This window comes from Rousettus aegyptiacus, unplaced genomic scaffold, assembly GCF_014176215.1.
Source record: "Rousettus aegyptiacus isolate mRouAeg1 unplaced genomic scaffold, mRouAeg1.p scaffold_m13_p_8, whole genome shotgun sequence".
In the NCBI taxonomy this organism is placed as follows: Eukaryota; Metazoa; Chordata; class Mammalia; order Chiroptera; family Pteropodidae; genus Rousettus; species Rousettus aegyptiacus.
The window spans coordinates 60,490,428-60,512,691 of NW_023416311.1; the positions used below are offsets into that span (position 1 = coordinate 60,490,428).

The 22,264-nt window shown below is 32.8% G+C and overlaps 1 long non-coding RNA gene across 8 annotated transcripts in view; it reads right to left on the bottom strand.

The window, feature by feature from the left end:
* The window catches only part of LOC107497141, a 57,995-nt gene that overhangs the window by 10,377 nt on the left and 25,354 nt on the right, over window positions 1-22,264 (bottom strand). For all 8 annotated transcript variants that reach the window (XR_004952357.1, XR_004952356.1, XR_001593745.2 and 5 more), the window contains one exon: window positions 472-721. This is a non-coding gene — a long non-coding RNA (uncharacterized LOC107497141). The remainder of the gene's footprint in view (window positions 1-471; window positions 722-22,264) is intronic.

The window sequence follows — 22,264 nt, forward strand, 5'->3', positions numbered from 1 at the left end:
GAGAATGCTGGCTTCTTAATAATATTCTTAGTTTTACCATTTATTCTCACAGCTAAAAAAAGAAAAAAAAGAAAAGGAAAAAGAAAAAAAGAGCCTGCTTGTTCTGATTGTTTGAATTCAATATTTAACTCCCGAATTCCCACCAAAGTGTATGTGTGTTCTTCTGAGCAGAATAAACCCGAAACTTAAGATTTTTAGTCTATCTAAAAAGAGAACTCTGGCATTTTTCTTCCTGCATAAGCCTTCCTCGCCTGGTTGTAGTCTGCAACGACATGCTCAGTGATGAATTGTACAGAACCTAAATTAACTCCACGAGCTTTTTTAATGTTGACTTCTAACTTACAAAAGCATACTATCATATGAGAAGATTATACCACCAGATTTAAAATGCCCACATGAATAACTCTATTGTGGTGATTGTATTAAAGTGTATAAGTGGTTTGAATGGCCACACGCTCTTGAAGGCCATACCTTGTGAATGAAATTGGTTGAAAAATAAATCTTCAAGGTGCTGTCAGGAATGATCTTCCAAATGATTTCAAGGCACACAATTTCTCCAGGTAATATTCACCATGAAAGTTGTTCTCATGATGGCTAATGCCCAAGTCATCCATGAAACTAGTCCCACCAGTGCAGAGCAAAGAGAGCAGAATGAGAGTACTCAAATTTGTGTAGTTCTCACATTGCAGTTTTCCAAACTTTATAAGGAATATCTTCAAACCTATAGAAGAATGAAAAGAACAGCATATTTATATTTACTTTTAAAATGTTTTATAATTTTACTTTTCGATATCCTTTTAATCGAATCATTACTTATAAGAGTTCATATATTCAAGTCCTTGTTTAATCTTCTATTATTAATTTTAAATTTTATTGCTTTATAGTAAAACAATAAGATCTATATAATTTTCAATTTTTAAAATTATCAGTGTTTTCTTTATGGTCTAATTTATGAACAATTGTTCAAGTTTCCATGGATTCCTGAAAGACAATTTATCTTCTGTTTATGGGGTACAAAGTTAAATATGTACATATATACAAAAGAATTAAACTTTAAAAATTATGCTGTTCAGATACCATATAAACTTATTAATGTTTTACCATATCAAACACTAATAGAATTGTTATTGTCTATTACTTTTATAGTTTTATTCTGTACATTTTGATGATATGTTATATGCATAATCACTTATTTCTATTATAGAGTTATCCTTTATAAAAATAAAATAATCATTAACTTTGTCCTGGTTAGTGCTTTTTCCTTACTTTGGGTTCTCCTCTGACCAGCATTAGTAATACAATAACTGCTTTTTTTTTCTTTTGTCCTTTTTAAAAAATTTTGTCAGATCAGTTTAACTATTTTACTTTAAAATGTTCTTATTTTGTTTGACAGTGATTCTTTATAAAGAGCATATAATTGATTTTGTATTTTGACTCAACAGAGAATATTTATGTTAAATTTTAATTGAAAATTAAAATTTTGATTGAATTTTTAATTCAAAATTTGAACCCATTAATAGTATTGTCATAGCTGACATTTTTACACATGTTAACACGTGTCATTTTTATTGTGTATTTTTACTTTTTTGATATTTCTATTGATTTCAAATTTTGCCTTATGAAAACTAAAATTTACCTAGCCTAGTGATTTTTACAGTATCCAGTTTTATCATTCTACTAATTATTACCATTGTATTAAATAAGTAAAATGTTTCCTTAATGATTAATGTACTGAATAAAATAAATACAATATGTAATACAAAGAAAGTGGTATCCCCATCCACCCAACATCCAGATTATTGTTAAATATTTTTATACTGTCATTTTTTAAAAAAGTGATCTTGCCTTTTTATTTTGAAGTCATTTTGAAAATCTTTTTATAAATTTAATTCTACATTTTATTGTCTTTGATGTTTACAACTAATCCTTTTAATGCTGTTGTTGAGTTTTATATTTGCTTTGTCTCTTATTTAGCTGAAATGTGTCTTTATAGTTTATTTAAGGAAAATAGATGAGTGGCATATGTCATAAGACCTTCTATAACTGAGACTCATTTCTGCTGCCTTTAAACATAAATGACAAATTTGTTTTTGTAGGGGTTCTTGAGTATCAATCTTTTTTTTCCCCTCAGAACTGTAGATGTAGCTCTATTTTATTATTAGATGTTTATTTTGTTTATTACAAGATGTCTAAGGCCCAATTTTTATTCTAGGGTAGGAAATCTGCTTTTTTCCTGATGCCTCTAGGATCTTTCCTTTCACTTGAAATTCCCTAAGGACTTGGGAGTGTATTTAAATAATAGTCTCTTTTCAGAGTAACGTCTTTTCATTAATTCTGCTACCTACGAAATGAGCTTATTCAATCTGTATATTCCAGTCTTTCTTTAGACCAAAATTTTTCTTGTGTTAGATCTTAAGTTTCACTTTATTTTCATTTGTTCTTTTTCTTTCATTTGTTGGCTCTCTGTTCTCTGCCTTGTTTCTATAATTTTCTCTTTCATAATTTTATTTATTTTTCTTTTTTCTATAATAGAATTACCCTACCATATCTTTCTTATCGACAAAATATTTTTCTGTATCTGTAATTTATTACTTATGACACTGTGTCCAATTCTGCAGATGCATTCTTTTTAGTTTTGTTTCATGCTCATCTTTCTTAATATAACTCAGTTCACCCGGTTTGTAGCCAACCTCCTATTTATGAATGTTGTCTCATCTTTTTGTTCCTGATTTATAGAATCTAAATTTTCCTGGATTTAGGAGAATAGAGGGGAAAACTTTCTAAAATTTCCTGTGGTAAATGTTCTTTAAAATTGTGCTATTCATTTATATATCATAAAATAATGTTTGAATTTGACATTGCAGAGTACTTTCATAATCTCCAATTGTTTTGTTTTTTTCCTATGCATTTCTAAATTAGGAAAAATCTATCTTGTCCTGACTTTCCTTCAATATCTACCTGGTTATTCTTGGATCTATTATCTTAGTAAGCTGGAGAGCTGATTGAAATGTATTGTTTCTATCTAGTTTTGTGGATATTTAAAATCTCTTTACTAGTGTTCATCCACTGGTCAAAAAATAAATACCTTGATCTTGCCACCTAAGTATCTTAGTATGACAAATGCGGTTGATTCTTGGGTAATAGGAGGCAATTATAAGTTATTATTTTGCCATAGCTCTTCCTAATTTACCTCTTTTACATATCCAGGTATAAATTGACACCTGCTTTAAATTTCAGAGCCCTCTCAGTTCTTCTTTTGGCGTTCCTATCAAGTTAAATAGAGAGGTGAATGAAACTTTAAGGATGGGTATGGAAAGAACTGAAGAGTGAGGAGGTTGTAATAAACCTGTCCTCCCTAGCGAGCACCTCCTGCCCAGTGTGGTGTGGTTTGCTTCTTAATGGTTGATGCATGAGCCTTGTCTTTGTGGTAGGGAAACACAAAACACACCGTAAGTGAGTGGATGAAAATCTCCCACTATTTTCACCTAAAGCTTGACCTGCACTATAACATTCTGCACCCAAATTTTAGGATATAAAATTTCCTTCTGAAATATTCTTGAGGAAGACTCCTAGCTTCCATGCTATTGAATCATCACATCTCTTTATTTGTATCTTAAAGGAAAAGTAGAGAAGAATGGGAGGCCTGAAAAATACTTAGAAATATTTTTGAGGAAGATTAATTAATATTCAGATACTATCTGAATTCTGAGTGACTACAGAAGACAGAGATTTTCTCTGTATTCTGTATACAAGTTAGTGTTATTCAATCACTATCTGGTATAGGATAGACTAGCAGAAACAAAGTAGAGGAATTCACATTTGACCCAGAAACATAATCAATACTGACATTACTAAAAAGCTATTCCTGACTGAAAGTTTCACAGATTCTCTGGTCGAGAGGGATTAATTACCAAAATAATATAGCATGCTATATACAGTTTGCTGTAATAGTTACTTAAACTAATTGTCTAATAAACTTTTAAAAAATAGACTTTATCTTTAGAACAGTTTTAATTTATAGCAAAATTGAATGGAAGATTTCCCATGTGCCCCCTGTACCCACACATACATAGGGTCCCCAGTTATCAACATCCCCCTGCTACAGAGTGGTACATTTGTTACAATTGTTGAAACTACATTGACCCACCATTCCCATCAGGTTTACTCTTATTGTTGTACATTGTATGGATTTGAATAGATGTATAATGGCATGTATTCACTATTACAGTATCACATAGAGTATTTTCACTGCCCTAAAAATCCTCCCCCGACTCCAATCCCTGGCAAACACCAATCTGTTCACTGTCTCCAGTTTTCCTCTGCCAAAACGTCATACAGTTGGAATTATACAGTGTGTAGCCTTTTCAGATTGATTTCCTTCATTTAGTAATATGCATTTATGTTTTCTCCATGTCTTTTCATGCATGATAGTTCATTTCTTTTTAGTGCTGAATAATATCCCATTACCACTGTTTATTTATCCATTTACCTACTGAAGAATATCTTGGTTGCTTCCAAGTTTTGGCAGTTATGAATAAAGCTGCTATAAACATCTGCAGGCATGTTTTTGTGTGAAGATAAGTTTTCAACTTCTTTGAGTAAATACCAAGGAGCACAATTGCTGGATCATATAGTAAGAGTATATTTATTTTTGTAAAAAACTGAGAGATTGTTTTCCAAAATGCTGCATCATTTTGCATTCCCGCCAGCAATGAATATGAGTTCCTGCTGCTCCACATTTTCATCAGCATTCAGTGTTTTCAGTGTTCTGGAATTGGCCATTCTAATAGGTATGTAGTGGTAACTTATTGTTGTCTTAATTTTCATTTTCCTGATGACATAAGATGTTGAGCATCTTCTCCTATGCTTATTTGCTAACTGCATATCTTCTTTGATGAGGTGTCTGTAAGGTCTTTAGCCCTTTTTTGTCTGGTCATTTGTTTTCTTATTTTAAAAGCTCTTTGTATATTTTAGGATAACAGTCCTTTATCAGATATGTCATTTGCAAATATTTTCTTCAGTCTGTGGGTTTTCTTTTCATTCTCTTGACAATATCTTTTTCAGAGTTGAAATTTTAATTATCATGGAGTCCAGCTTATCAATTCTTTCTTCTATAGACTGTAACTTTGGTGTTGTATCTAAAAAGTTTCATTAAAACCAAGGTCTTCTAGATTGTCTGCTGTGTTACCTTCTAGAAACTTAATCATTTTGTGTTTACATTTAGATCTGTGATTTATTTGGAGTTAATTTTTGTGAAGGGTGTAAGACCTGTGCTTAAATTTATTTATTTATTTTTTTGCATGTGGATAACCAGTTTTTCCAGTTCTAGTTTATCCAGAAAAGGCTATTTTTGCCCCATTATATTGTCTTTAATCCTTTAACCGAAGTTCAATTGACTATACTTATGAGGTCAGTTTTGGGGCTCTCTATTCCGTTTCATTGATTCATTGATCTATTCTTTTGCCAATACCACACTGTCTTGACTACTGTAGCTTTACAGTAAATCTTGAAGTTTAGTTGTGTCAGTCTTTCAACTTTGTTCTTCTTTTTCAATATTGTGTTGGCTATCCTGGGTCTTTTGCCTCTCCATATAAACTTAGGAATCAGTTTGTCGATACCTACAAAATAACTTGCTGGGATTTTGACCGGGATGGCATCACATCTATAGAGCAACTTGAGAGAGAGAGAGAGACATCACTAAATACCTACCAGAATAGCTTAAAAAATAATGACAACACCAAATTTTAGCGAGAATGAGAAGAATCTAGATCATTCATTGCTGATGGGAATGTAAAATGTAGATTAGTGGCACAGCTACTCTGGAAAATAGCTAAACAGTTGCTTAAAAAACTAAACATGCAAACATTTTCTAGTACAGCAATTGCTTTTGGGAGCACTTATCTCAGAGAAATAAAGATATATATTCACACAAAATCTTGTACATTAGTATTTAGAGTAGGTCTATTTGTAATAGCCCAAAACAGAAAACAACCCAGATAAACTTCAATTAGTTTATGGTAAAAATAAACCAGTACACCTATACCATAGAATATTACTCGGCAATAAAAAAAAAAAGAACTATTGATACATTCAACAACCTAAAGTAATATCACCAGAAAAATCATGCTGAGTAACAAAAGGCCATTACAAAAGGTTATATGCTATATGATCTCATTTATATAACATTCTTGAAATAACAAACTTATAAAAATGGAGAACAGATTAGTGGTTGCTAGAGCTTGAGGAGAGGGTGGCAGTGGGTGGGAAGTTGGTGTGGTTATAAAACAGATCCTGTGATGATGGAAATGTCGTGTATTTTGACAGTATTAATGTCAATATTCTGGTTGTGATATTGTATGATACTATACTATATTATGTGTGCATTGCCTATGGAGGACACTGAGTGGTAAAGAGATTAATAGTATTATTACTTATAACTGCATGTGAATCTATAAGTCAAAACACAAAGATTAATCTTAAAATAGGATTTTTACAAAAAAAGATATTTGAAGAATTACTAAGAAACTACAAAACTGACAAAATCGAAAAATTATATGACGTGGGAGGAGAGGGATCAATAGAAGATGGAGAGAGGAGTGAAATTTTCAACAATAAAGACATGTCAATAGCAATATTCTTATATGCTTACATTAATGTACATATAAAGTACAGTCAAATATTGCCTCAGGTGAAATGAACTGACTCAGGTCCTCTGGTTGTGACCTACTAAAAGTTTTTGTTCTGAGAGAAGGACAGATGTGAATCTCAAATTGATAAGCTTCTTTTTCCAAGGCATGGTTTACGTGCCTTAATATGAGACCTGCAGAATAAGATCTCAACTCACCCTTCTAGGATTTAACTTGACTGCAATGTCATTTGATTTGTTTAGATATCACTTATTTTGCAGTTCTAAACACATAAACTGGAAATTTCACATTGCGAATTGGAAGCCCTGCCTATTTTATCTCTGGTACCAAACAACTATATCGAAGCAGAAATTTCTGCAATTATTCATATAACTTAATGGACAAACCTATGGCTCTTTCTCTTTTGGCCTCTGCTGCTGCCCCTCTACATTTCACATCATTTACTGCCCACCTGCCATTAAATTGCTACAGCTCTAATACAATAGTTCTAACATGACAATATGGCTAATCCTTACTGAGTACTTACTACATGCCAGATACATGCCAGACACTAAACCCTTTACAGTTATTAAACTCATTTAATACGTCTAACAAATCTATGAGTGAGATTTTATTATCACCATTTTACAGATGAGGTACAGAGTTAATTCACCCTATGTGACACCTATGCTACAACTTTGTTTGAAGCCAGCAGACAAATCCAAGTGATTCTAACTCTAGAGTTGATACTTTTAACCATTATGTTTTATTGCCTTCCATGAAATCATACATATAGTGAAGCATAAGAAAGTCCTCTAAAAATTATGCGATACAAAAATAAGATGTGACAGATTCTACTAGCTGCACTTTGCATTTGGTGCAGCTGAGTGACTGAATTTTGGCTAATCACATGTGGACAGAAGTGATATACATCACTTCCAGGGCTGGTCCATAAAACCTTCTCACCATGATCTTACATTTGCTTTCCCCCATCCTTTGGCTGAACAGGAAAGACTTCAAGGACCTAGAGGAGGGATGAGCCACAAGGTGGAAGGAGCCTAAATCCCTGCATTGCTGCTGAGAGAACAGCTCCCTAAGCAGAAACATCTGTGTTAGATTCTTGCTTGAGTGAGAAATAAACTTTCGTTTTATGCCATTTAAATTTGGCATTGTTTATTGTCAGCCAATCTTGAATAAATAAATACAAGATGTGATTAGTAGTATTACTAACTGAGTTCTCTTCTGGCTTTAGCTCTTTTTCTTTTCTCATATCAAACCAAGCCTTTAATTTCCCAAGATTTTGTTCTCATCCCTCATGTCTTTATTCTCTTTACTCAGCCATATGCTCAACAATTTGTGCTTCAATGCTTAGTTTCATATGAATAAGTCCCAAATTTATATTTTCCCATTCTCCTCTTCTGTAGAGGGTGCCTTTTGGTCACCTCTATCTAGATACCCTGCTTTTAGCCTTTCAGAGTAGTCATGGCCAAAACCTACCTGTTCTTCACTAATTTGGATACTGCCATTCAAATTGGGTATGCTTCTGTACAAACAGACTGGGAACAAAATCTGAAATTTATCTTTGACTTTCTCTGTCCTCTCTTTCCTCCCAATCTAATCACTGTCCTAATATTCTCCCTTGACAGCAACCCTCTTTCCTGTCCTTTGTTTTTTTTCCATGTCTACCATCCCCATTCTTTTCCAGATTACAGTCTCTTCTGAACTTCATCTTAACTAGAATTTGGATTCAGATCTTCATTCCTGTCTCTTTTCCCCATAATCAAAGCTTTAATCAAATCATTCTAAAGTCTCCAAATGCTATTAATGGCTGTATTAATTTTAAATGTCACAATTTAATATTCAAAGTCATTAAAACAATAATAATTTAAAATTTTTTAGTTTTATCTCATTCTCCTATATCCCAATATATATCTATGCTCTTGCTAAGAAGTATAACTTTGAATCACAACAGGCCAGGGCTTTTTCAACTACATGCCAGGATCTTGCTGTTTCTATCTGTACTTCTTGGCTCACCAAATAGTGCCGTTTTGTCAAAGTCTCTCAAATGCCACTTCATTCATAAAGCCTGTTTAAGAAGTGCTTTTTATTATAAAAATTAAATGGACCAAAAAATGGACAAAGTAATATAATGAATCCACACATCCCCCTGACACAGCTTCATGCCCAGTCTTGTTTAATCTGTGCTCTTACCTACTCTCCAACCTTTTATCAGGTTCCAAGCTGAATGTAATCACTTCCTCTGAGTATCTCTCGTGCTAATGTTGCTGTGAACATTTTATAAACATTGGCATATATTTTATGCTCTCTCCTAGGTTTAAAGTCCCGTGAAGGTAAGATCTGTTGCTGCCCTTCAGCACCTATCCAGCACACCACAGTGCCCTGAGTCTAACAGGAAAGACTACAAAAAAATTTTAGAGTGAATATATTCAAATACATTGAAATATCAAATGCTATTTTAAAAGAAGTTATTTTCCCCAGTTAATAATCATATCTTTTGACAAAATCATACAAAACCAATATGAACACCAATCCCATTTTAAAATTTTCTGAGAAAGAGATCCAGGTGCTTCTGTAGTTATCCATGCCCTGTTTGGATTATCTAAATAATCACTCAATTCTATGCTGAGCCTTAGCTCAGGGTGACATTGGATAAATCATGTGGAATTTGCATAGTGAATATATTCTCTTTGCCTATTTTCTTATTAGCAAATTGCATTTTCCCATTCTAGCTCACAAGAGAATTATGGGATTAAATAGAGTAGTCACCTATTGATTACACAGGTTATAAACCATTCAGAATTTCTTTTTGCCCTTTCTAAACCTGTTGTCTGATTGTGTGTTTTTATTATTCACTAGCTCTCCCCTCAAGGGATGATGCAAAGAGAGAAGGAGAACGCTAAGCTTAAATTAGCAGTGCGGTCAGTAAAAAATTTGGCAGGGTGGAAAATTAAAGCCATTAACTAAAATGAAGATCATCTGCCCTTCATTAACATGAATGATAATCATCTGTGAAACATTTTTAATTCCTTAGAGAACATCCTGTGCTTGTTTACTTTTATGTATTTTAAGTGTGTGTTTTTATCAATGGATATCCTTAATTTCTTAAATTTTGATATTTCATTGATTCAAGTATTTCATAATGCCTTAACAGGACATACAGAATTGAAACATGAACTTTACAAAATCATTTACTTTGTTTCCATCATCATTTCTAATGTTGAGAATGAAATTGTAGGTTGCATTTAGTTTCTATTATGCTTATGCGTACTTTGGAGTGAAATACTAAACCCAACATTAAACCAAAATAGGATTATATAAAGAACTATGCGAAAGGCTCTATCTGAACAGTTATATTATTATGCAAGGTTGATGTGAGGAAACAAGTCATGTAGGTAACAAGTGAGCCTAGGGAATTACCCAGCATGTCACTTCAGGACGTTTTTGTAGTTTTCTACTTATTATGTGTGCAGTTACTCTGATAAAATTATGCTATATTGGAGGAGAGGGGGAGTGAAAATAATTATATACTGTGGTGGTATTGACTAAGTTGGAGATTTGCAAAAATTTAAGGATACATCTCTATAAAGCCAGGCTAGTTTATCACTAATGAAGGATTATAGAGGACCGGAGAAGTCAGCCCAGCCCTTTTCACTTGTGTTAAGCAATGCCCTAAAATTGTTTGGAAAAGCCTTGGGGCCAAACTGAGACTTGTTAGGTGTCCACGCCCTCATCCTTATCAACCAGAGCTGCTTTCCTTTCATTGGTCTTAATAAAATGTTGTGTATGATTGCTTCTTTTTTTATTTTTAAATTTAATTGCTCACTATTAAAAGTTTGGAAACCACTGAACAGATTTACTACCATCCCGACTTGCCTCTACATTAGATTTCACTTGGATCTAAAGAATCTCTGACAACCAGAAGGAAAGGTGGGAGGAGGGAGGTAGGAAAGGGTAAAGGGGATCAAATATATGATGACGAAAGGAGATTTGATTTTGGGTGGTAAACACACAATGCAATATACAGATGATGTATCATAAAATTGTAAAACTATATAGTATTATTAACCAATGTCACCCCAATAAATTTAATTTAAAAGAAAAGAATCTCTCACATATCAATAAAGATTCCATTTTTGAAATCCAGTTATAGGTCATACAATTATTAGTACATGCCTGAGTTAGACACTGTCTTTTGAAATCTTCATTTCAAATATTTAGCTACCAGTTCTTCATAACAGGTAGATAATTATTGAGTTTCTTTCCTAAGAACTAACTTTTCTAAGTGTAACCCTCTCCGCCCTTTCCCCTAACCTTCAGTTGTTCTTTACTGCTTATCCAATTATGGGCAACCTCTGCATCCTGGCATTTGAAGTCCTCAATCACATGGCACCAGAACAATCTATCACTGCACATTATGTGCTTTGGAGTGCAGTAGAGCTGAAGGGCCAGGGGAATGTCTCACACATGTTGTGTTAAACTAAATTTCATAGCAACAATATCAAGCAACCAAATCTGCTATTGTCCATTGTTAGCCCTGAGTAATTAATCTTTTAAAAACTCTGATTGAGGGATAAAAATGTTTTCTTCTTCTTTTCTCTCTAAGGGGGAAAAAAAAAAATATGCTGCTTAAACGTTATGGCTAGTGAACACGCGTATTTTTTCTTCAGTATTTCTTCTGTCTTTCAAAAGATGGCCTATTTCCTCCCCATTTATAAAATATTTTCCAGGACACGCAGCAATATACTTAACATTAAGTTGGAGGCATGGTAATAAGGTTGATAAGTGCTTAATAAACACACCAGTTTACTTTCTGTAATCACATGAGAAAATAAAAGTATGATCACTTTTTAATGTGAATAAATTTAGTACTGTTGAAAGATCTCAAATGAAGGATTGAATTCCTTCATTTATGGACCATAAATAAAATAAGGGAAAAAAACATGACAGAGTTCTATTACAGTTATTTATATTATTAAGCATTCTGTTTCGTTTTAGAAATACTTTAGAAATACTTCACATTCGAAGCCAAGAACTTACAAATCGAAAGTTTTAAAACCATGCAGTACATTTAAATTTAATATTTACAACTATGCAAATAGTTAAACTTACTTGTTTTCTGTTTACTCCTAGTCTTAGATTTATAATGTAGTCTTAGTGACCAATTTTCTAGACATAGCTTACAGCTTATCAGCTTGCTTCCATTCAATAATCATTAGGGCGTTTGGATGCACTAAATAGAAGTATATATGATTTCGATAGTGTACACAATTTACCTTACTTCCTGATAATTGCCTAGTGACTGTATTTACATATATAACTTCTATATGTATGTTTTATACAAATACTTATATATATTTTATAAAACATAGATTGAGTGAATATTATATAACTTCAATCATGGTATATTTCCTTTTTCTTTGAATACCTCTTTTCAGTTTATTATATAAATCAACTATACCAATCACTGTTAAATTTAAAAACTGGTGTTACCTTTACACCGCTTATCTAAATTGGGAGAAGTGGCAGAAGCAAAGGATGTGCCAAGGTTCTGGAAGCACAGAAAATGGTGAGGAAGCTCAATGGCTGGATCCAATAGTTTCTTTAAAAATTAATCCAATCCAGTTTTCCTTGGCTTTGTATTTGCAATTATTAGAGGTTATATAAATTTCTCATTTAATACAGTGATTTACCTTTCCCATGCTCGTATCCTCATATAAATGTATTGACATGAAAAGAAATATATAAAAAGAAATAATTTGCTGCTGCTGCTTTCTTTGGAGTATAAATATATACCTAGAGTTGTCTGTGTGGGAAGTGGCTGATTGCCAGTGAACTGCCATTTGGAGTCCTGTCTCTTAGAAACTTTTGCTTGTTCACTCTTTCCATTGCATCTTGTCTCCTGTGTCATACCTCTCCCAGTAATATGGACCCCTAATTGTGCCTTAGTTTCAGCTGTCCTGAGGGATTATTACATTTTTGAATCTATAGTTTCAGTCAGACCATCCCAAACATAACTTTTCACATTATGTGATAACAGACGAATAGACTATTTTATACATTATGTCTTCCACAACAGAGTTAAAGGCATATGTGAAGAGAAGACTACAGACATATCCTGTTTTCAACATTAGCAAACTTAAGTGCTGTGTTATTTGTCACAAATGGAAATGTTTTATTTATGTTACACCATTTTATTCACTTCACGTTATTTATTCCTCAGTACAACCCTATGAGGAAGGTATTCTTATTATTGCCATTTATATATGAAGAAACCATAGCTTAGAGAGGTTAATAATTTGCTCAAGGCCACACAGATAAGAGAGTAACAATCACATCTGTGCTATCAACCTTCAGAGTTTAGGCCTTTAAGCAATACATGATATTTATCCAGCCCTGGAGGTACTGAAAATCTAACTAAGAGAGAAAACAAACAGAAACTGAGAGAATATGGAACAATTAGTAAATAATTATACTCCATTACATAAAACCATTACATGGTAATAATTAGCTTTCTGAATTAGTTCATAAACTAAACTTATTTTTTAAAACTATGTATATTGGGGAAATAAAGCACACCTAACGACACTTTTAAGTAAAGTAATTTTAACCTCAAAATGTGAGTTTGCTCTGTAACTGAATAGCTGAAAGTCATCTAGAGATTAACAATTTTTTACCATGATTCAAGAGTTTACACCACTATATTCATTGTCTTTCTCCTCCTTGGCACTTGATTTCTTTTGACTCTTCAGAGATCTCGTCCATTCCATTCTCATTACTATACAGATGATGCTGTGTTCTACTCGATGTGACTCTTCGAGAGAGAACAAGTTCTTAGTTTCTCCTCTTTCTCTCTCTCTCTCTTTTTAATTTTTTTATTTTTTTCATCTTAAGCTAACCCCTGGTAAATGCAGAATCTGGCCCCAATACAGGAGCCTGTGCCCCTGTGACTTCAGATATCATCTGGCAATTGCGTAATTCACTTTCTTTGCTTCTTTTTAGTCAGGTCCTGGACTTGACTTGAAATGTCTTTCCTTGACCATCTTCAGATTGTCACTTTAGACTGCTAAGAGACCATTATGTTCTCTGTCATGTGTCTTTCCCCTGAGTGTATTAGCTTGGTTTTCCTGTGAACTCCTATGTTATTTGTCTAGTTACATTTAATATCAATTGAAAAAGAACCATGATTCATTTTACTTCTGTTCAGAACCTTGCTCTAGGTTGCAGGAAGTCGAACCTGGATTCTAGCTAATGAGACTCTCCAAGGATAATTACAGTCTTAAGAGAAAAGTGCTCCTTCTCAACTTTGGTATCAATTGTATAGCTTTGTATAGGTTTAACCATTGGAGGGAAAGGACAGAGATATTTTGAACCAATAATCCCATTTTTACTAGAGAATTTATTTTATAATTTCCTGGGTAGGCAAATTTACTTAAATAAAGTTAAGAATTGAAGACAAGAAACCAAGTGCTTTGCAAATATCTCAATCACTGGATTCATTCTCACATCAATCTGTGGTATAATCATTTATTGTGCACATAAAACATGAAGTAGTACATATGATTAAAACAAGCTTTTATACCTCAAACTATAAAATTTGCAGCAAAAATAATGGGTATTAGTATCGAGGTTTGATATTTAAAATATGTATCTACTTAAAATTACTATTATGAGAAACCAATTAAAGTAAGATACAATCAAGTGAAAAGATAGTAGCACCTCCCTTTGAAGTGGATAAAAAAGTCCTTTGGTCCAACTAGGGAGTGCTAACTTGGAAAAATCGTTAGTTTGACATTGCGAAAAATATAAAATTGTCATGAATACAGGTGAAAAGGGATTATATTTGTCAAGAAGAGACTCCTCCTGGATGAACTGTCGGAGGGCTATGGCATGTCACATGTTGTCTTGGAGAGTTAATGACTGCTAATGTTGAAGGAACAGGTAGGTCTTTTAGCAGATCATTACAGCAGTCCTAGTTATAACTGCTTCAAGATGTAATGACTGGTTCAAATAAAGGGCCAAAATACTTAATATGAAACATGACTCAATCCAATCACCTTTTCCCTAATTAGGAGAGGGAAGACAAGGCAGTTTTACTTAAAAAGCACCGGGGGTAAGCCCTAGGGCAAGAACACAGAGCTGTTTTTGGTTCTCAGAAAATGAAGGCTGAAGAGTTACTTTGCTCAGTCTTGCTCTACTACCAAATATATAGCAGATCCTCGAATAAAGTCTTTTTGTTCAACATCATTTCGTTATAACTTGATGAGATGCCACAGGAGCTTAACCTTTGTTTATATCAATTAGCCTGTGGTAAAACTGGTTTCGTTATACATTTTACTTACAGTTAGTTACAGAACCTATTCAGGATGTTAAGTGAGGACTTACTGTCCTCATCTTACTCGAACATTCTGAAAGAGTGAGAATAAAAATTAAACTGATAAACTGAATGAAGCTACATGGAAAGTGTTATTGCTCATGAATTAAATGAAACTTTTTATTGCTCCTAAGAAAGGACAAAATCTTACACAGTTTGGTAAGGAAGATGGTAGGGAAACTGTCTCCTTCCAAGAGTGCTAGAGGTCAAATTTAATGCCTGAGTATACTTAAGGAATCATTGGTTTTTCTCAACCATTACTGCATTCCAGATCTTGCTGTCTGTGTAGAACTCATCTACTAATGTTAACCTGACGAGAACATGGAAAGGCTCCTATTGAAAAAAAATAGCAAGGGAGAGTCTTAGAATAGAAAATATTCTCTTAAACGGCATCTTAACCATCAAATTGAAAGATATTTTCTTCTGGTTTAAAAAAAAATCATAAAAATTTAAAATGAGACTGTGCCTAGTTCATGATTCAGCTCATGATAGGTATTCAGCAGATGTTAGTGCCCTTTCATTCCTTTTATTCAAAAAGAATTAAAATCCTTCACTCCAATTATAAACTATGTCAATGATAGAAATCTGGGAATTTCTAAAAAGCATGAAGGAGAAAATAAATCACTTTATAACTCTACTACCCAAAGCTAAACACTTAAGACATTGCTTATTCATTTTCTTATCAATATTCTATATATTTCACACACACATCATCATCATCATCATCGTCATCTAGCAAACTTCTCTTTATGATTCCACCAATAGTAGATTTTAGAGTTAGCAGTAATCCATTAAAAAATACATATCTACCAATGAGTTATTCTAGAAAGCTATAGCTGCAAACTGATGAATGTTAAACACCTAGATTCATCAGGAACTGTTTAAGGGAGGGTGCAGCATAACAGAGTAGTTATGATTTTTAAAAATTAGGTTCTACCTCTGACAAAGGGTGAGGAGCTCCCATAGATCACACTGTTCCATAGGTAACAATGATAAAACATGAACAATATATCAAAAATAACTATCTGAAGGCATGGGATAATGACTAAAAGCAGTCAAAAACTGGAAGGGAGTGGGAAAATTGATAAAGTTAACAACCGTGAGTGAGTTTCCTATTTGTGGGGTTTTCAGCCAACCAGTGCCTTGCTGGGTGACTAAAAACTGGATAGAAACCTGTGGTCTTTTTGACTTAAATAGCTAATATTTATTAGCCTAAAAATTATGGATAAGTAGACACATAAGAATAAAAAGCTGATAGGATAAACAGAAAGTAAACGATAAAGTGGTAAAATTAAATATAACCAAATTAATATAAGGAAAATAATGGTTATATTAAATATAAATTGGTTAAAAACTCCAGCTAAACAATTTCAGGATGCTTGAAGAAACGAGACCCAACTACATGTCATGTAAAAGAGATTTACTTAAATTAAAGGCAGGTTAAAGTGAAAAGATGGAACATTATATAAACTGTACAAACAATAGTCGAAGAAGGCCGAAGAGTCTGTTTTAATATCAGCTGAAATAGACATCAGGAAAAAAGGAAATTAACAAAGAAAGGGAAAATTTATAATAAGAGGATTGATTCATTAAAAAATATAACAATAATAAAAGGCCTGCAAAACATATGAAGTAAAAATTCACAATTAAATGAAGAAATTAACACCTTGGCAATCGTAGATTTAATACCCGTGTTTTAGCAATTGATAGAGAACCTAGAAAAAAAATCAGTAAAGATGTAGATCTAAGACTATCAATTGCCCTGACCTAATTGACATTTATAGAATACTATAAATGAATATCTGTTCTTTTTTCTGTACACATGGTATGTTCACCAAAATAAATCATATGCTGAGCCATAAAACAAGTCTTAATAAATTTTAAGACTAAAAAGTCCTACAAAGTATGTTCTCTTATTATAATTAAATTAAATTAAAAATCAATAATAGAAATATTTTTTAAAAACTCAAATATTTGAAATTAACATCACATGTTTAATTAACTCAATGGGTCAAAAAAGAAATTATAATGAAAATTAGAAAATATTTCAAGCTGAATAATAATGAAAGCACAACATATCAAAATTTACGAGATGCAGCTAAAATAGTGCTTGGAAGAGAAGTCACAGTTCAAATGTATATGTTAGAAAACAAGTTATAAAAATTAGTAACTTAAATTTCTAAGTTAAAAAGCTAAACAAAGAAAATTAACTCGAAATAAGTGGAAAAAGGGAAACAATAAAAAATAAAAGCAGAAAGTAATAAAATGGAAACACACAACAGAAAATAATCAAAGGGGAAAAAACACACTAGCTCTTTGGAGAGATTAACAAGTGTTAAACTCCTAGCTAAACTGAACAAGGGAAAATAAACAACAAAACATAAGTTGTCAGGTGAAAAATAAAAGGTGTATCAGTACTGATCTCAAAGACATTAAATAGATAATAAGGGAATTTTATAAATATCTTTATGCCAATCAATTCAACAACTGAGATGACATAGACAAATTATTCAAAAAATATAACTTACTCTACTGACAAAAAATGAAATAGAAAATCTAAATAAAGCTTCAACTGAAGATATTGAATTTTTTCATTAAAAATCTTCCTACAAAGAAAGTTCTAGGCCCAGATACTTTCACTGGTGAATTCTATCAAACATTTAAAAAAATAAATAACATCTGCCGAATACAAACTTTTTAAGGAAAGGTAGCAGGAGGGAGGACTTCCCAATAAACAAAATAATTGTTAGGTTTTAAAAGCAGGGCAATATAATTTTAAACTGAGAAAATATTAAACATTTGAGCCTATAACAAAGCAAGAAAGTATCTGTCTTAGTCAATTTGGGCTGCTAAAACAAAATATCACAGACTGAGTAGCTTACAAACAGTAAAAATTTCTTACAGTTCTAGGGAGTAGGAAGTCCTAAGATCAAGGCACTAGGATGGTTGTGTTATAGTGAAGGCCCTCCTTCTGTCTTGCAACCCCACGGTGCCTTCTCTGTGTCTTTGCACAGTGGAAGGAGAAAGGATCTTGTGGGATTTTTTACAAGAACACTCATCCCATTCATGAAGACGCCACCCTCCCTCCCAAAAGCTCCAGCTCCTATTACCATCATCTTTGGGGGTTAGGATTTCACCATATGAATTGGTGACAAAAACGTTCAGACCATAGCAGCATCATTTCTAGTTTACAGATAAACAGTAGGAAAAAGTATAAGGAGAGTTAGTTGCATGTTTTAATATTTTATAGTTTTTTTTAGATTTTAAAAGTTAACTTTACTTGTTCTCTTTTACAAGTTGAATAAGAAAACATGTATATAGTAAAACAAATGAACAAATAAAAATAATAAGTTTTATCAGTTACAAGATTATTGACCATGAAAGGGAAATCTCTTCCCACTTCACCTACCATCCTCTAGTCTCCATTTTCTTTCCCCAGAGGCAACAAGTTTTCAATTTCTTTTTAATCCTTACAGTGATATTCTCTGCATAAATAAGTATATATATACGGCTATCCTTTAAGAAATTTCTTACGATGCAAAATAATTGAAATTTTAAAAATATTTTACTTGTTAAAATAATCATCTGACCACTTTGTTCACTCTCTGAATTCTTCTCTGTTATACTTCTCAAGACATGTGACACTGGGTAGTTATGGATATTTTGGGATTTGGCCATGGGGGGCAGTCGAGTTGAGGAAATCACTTATTTTGGAATTAGGGGAATATATTTAGGTGGTTCATAGGCAATTTGTAAAAAAACTTTCTTGCTAGCACCCTCTGATGTAGGAAAGGTCTTAGAAATCCTCCTTTCTACTGTTCTGACTCATCCAGGAAGATTCAGAGCCTATAGTTGTGTCATGATGTGACTGTGTCCCATGGTACCCAGCACTGGAGGTTATATAGATAGCAGGGGTGCCAGGCTTGAAATATATACAACTAGAAGACAGTTCGCGGGTTAGTCTTCTAATAATCAGAAAAATTGCAAAATTGTAAGAGAGAAAATGTAGGGAAAAAAGTACTTTAGAAATGCCCCAGGCAATAAATTAAATATTATGTTTAAAAATTTCATAATTTGTTCTGATATCTCTTTTCATCCTATATAAACATCCATTTTCTTACCAAAGTTTTAAATTTAGAATTTCATATTGTTTCAAAGAGGATCTCAAAAATTGTATGTTTCAGGCTGTACAAAAATTGGATCTACTTCTGTTTAAATTGTAGAAGAAAGTGGAATTGATCAAGGGCAGGATACAGATGCTGGTTAATTCTAGACTTTAAGAGAAAATATACATAAAATAGGAGTTAAAATTTTAATATCTAAATGCAGAATAAAAATAAAATGTATAATTTCTAAACTACTACAACAAGAAAGCAAGTTTGTTAATTCCACAAAAGACAATAAATTTAAAGAGTAGTAAAAAATATAAAATAAAATGGCAGGAATAAATACAATCACAATAAATGTAAATATGTTAAATACTCCTAATAAAATAAAGCACTTGTCTAATAGAGTTTTTTTTTAAATCAGCTACATCTTTTTTAAAAGAGTGAAGGCAAATAGACTTTTAAATTATGTTTAAACACACTCAGCATCAGAACCACCTAGAAACTTAATATCAGAATCACCTAGAGAAGTAACTACATTAGAATCAGGGGGTAGACTTTGGGATAAAGAGCGTACATTTTTTTAGGACCCTAATGAGTTAAACAGAGATGTTTGGCATATCCGGGCAGTAACACTTGCTTCTGGAGAAAGAAATGGAGTACTGAGGATCAGAGAAAGTACAAGGTATATTCGCTTCTACTCTTCACCATCTACATTTTGTGTACTTTTGAACTTACTTTCTTCACTTCTTTGTTATTTATTTTCTCAACCAATTAGAAAATTATTTACCAATTGTGTATCAGTCGAATTGTTCACTCAAATAATTAACATGCTTAAAAAATATTTGAGGGAAGTCATTACACCTATACAATTATGTGATTTATAAGAAAAGTGTGAATCAGTGGAGGAAAAGATGATCTTTTGAATAAATGATTCTAGATCAACTGAAATCTGTATAGGGAAAAAATGAACCCTGACCCTTTCCTCACATTATACTTAAAATTAACTCAAAATGGACCAAACTGCTAATGTGAAAGGTAAAACAATGAAACTTCTAGGAAAATAAAACTCAGGAGATTGTCTTCATGACCTTAAGGTGGGCAATGTTTTCTTAAATGCGAAAAGCATTAACCATGAAATACAAAAAGACTGATAAAATAGGTTTCATTAAAATTAAGAACTTTATCGAAAGACACCTTTAAGAAATGAGAAAACAATCCACCAAGTAAGAGAAAAATGTCAAACAACTACTGAGATAGAACTTATACCCAAACATATAAGGCACTAATACAAATCAATTAAAAAAAAAAACAAAAACAAAAACCTCAATGTTTTGAAAAATGGGCAAAAGGCTTGGATACTTAAAAAATGTAGATGCCTAAATGGTCAACAGATATATGGAAAAGGATTCAATGTCGTTATTTTTGAGAGACATGCAAATTAAAACCATAATCAGATACTATGACACAGTAAAGTTATGAAAATCGTATACTACTACTCTTGTACATTGCTGGTAGGGTGTAAATTGGTACTCCTTTTTGGTTCAACTGGCAAATGTAAAACAAATAATCATAGTTAAGTGTATAAATCTGTACCAGCCTCCTTCCTTATTTATCCATCCTACCATTACTTTCAGTATGTTCCTTGGTTCTTTACTACAAAAGAACCTGTGTTTCCTCACTTATTAATGAAAAGAGCTTCAATCTACAATATTTAGTTGAACAGGTAAACAATTTGTACATCGATGAGTGAATTACTAGGAGAAGGAAGAGGTGGAGAGCCCCTCAAATACAGAAAATTTAAAATCTGTATTACCTTAAGGTGCTTTGTATCACTCTGTAAGTAGAGAATGAATTTAGCATAATTATGGTCAGAAAAAAAAACCTTAATGACCAGGATATTTAAGAAACTGAAGTTGCTCTCACATTCTAAACATGACAGGGGAATGACCCTCCTATTTTGTCTGAGTGTCACGTTCATTCTATCTCATCATATAGTAATGTATTTTCTTTCTTCTATTGTAGATGTCCAGAGCAGCAAATGAAAAAAATAAATCCACTTCTTTTTTCTCTTTCTCCTTATAGTCATCTCACATTGAAATCACTGTTTTCTATGGCCAGAGATTTCCCTCTAGCCTCTCTTCAAATATCGTCTGTGCTCTTCCAACCTTTTCTCTCTACTGTACTCCTATAGACAAATCAGAGCTTTCAGGAGCTAGTGTTACCTCTTGGTCTCAGTGCTTTCAAAATTCACTTTCAGGAAAAGAAATTGATAGAGAATTCATTTTTTTCTTCCCCACAGGTAACTGCTTTAAGAAATTATCTTTTAAAATGCAAACAAATTAATTTCTAATGGTAGAATTTTAAGGCCTGACAAACTGTTAGAAGAATCAAGGTTGGATTTTTAGGCTAGTAACTTTCCCTCTAACCTTTTCTCTGCTCCTTGTAACTGTAACACATGATCTCTTTCCCAGTAAAGCTAGTTCTGTTTTCAACAGACTACAAAGTATAGCTATCTGATCTGCCCCTAGTCCCATGTAACTTTGATCTATTTTCTTTTAGAGATATCTCCTTCTCGAAAAGCCAGAAGGAACTGGCAAAGAGTTGAAAAGAGATTTTTTTTTTCCTTCCCAGAGTGAAATGACCTAAGTTGCAAGGACTGGGTGATCTCAGTTTCTCTGGAAAGTACAAAGTGTTGTTTTTCATGGTTTTTCATGGTTGGTAGTAAACAAAGAATAGAATGCACCATTGGCAACACATGTATAACAACTATTCAGTTTATGACCTATTGCCCAAATTAATGGCAGCCTACAATGGACCTGTCTGTGGATATAATAAAATGCCAGCATTTAAAACTTCTTTAAAAAGCATTAGCAGCTAAACAAGATCCAACCATTGCTGCTTTTGCATGGAGCATGAAGACTGTTTCTATGGTCAAATAAGAAAAGATATTTCAATGGTTTAAAGCATATGGTGTCCAAAAGTTATAAACCTGCAGCTTTAACTACAGTTATAGTCAGTTTAAAAATAAGTAAATATATATATACATATACATATATATATATAATAAATAAATATATGTGTGTGTGTGTGTGTGTGTGTGTGTGTGTGTATATATAGACAGACAGAGAGAGGGAGTG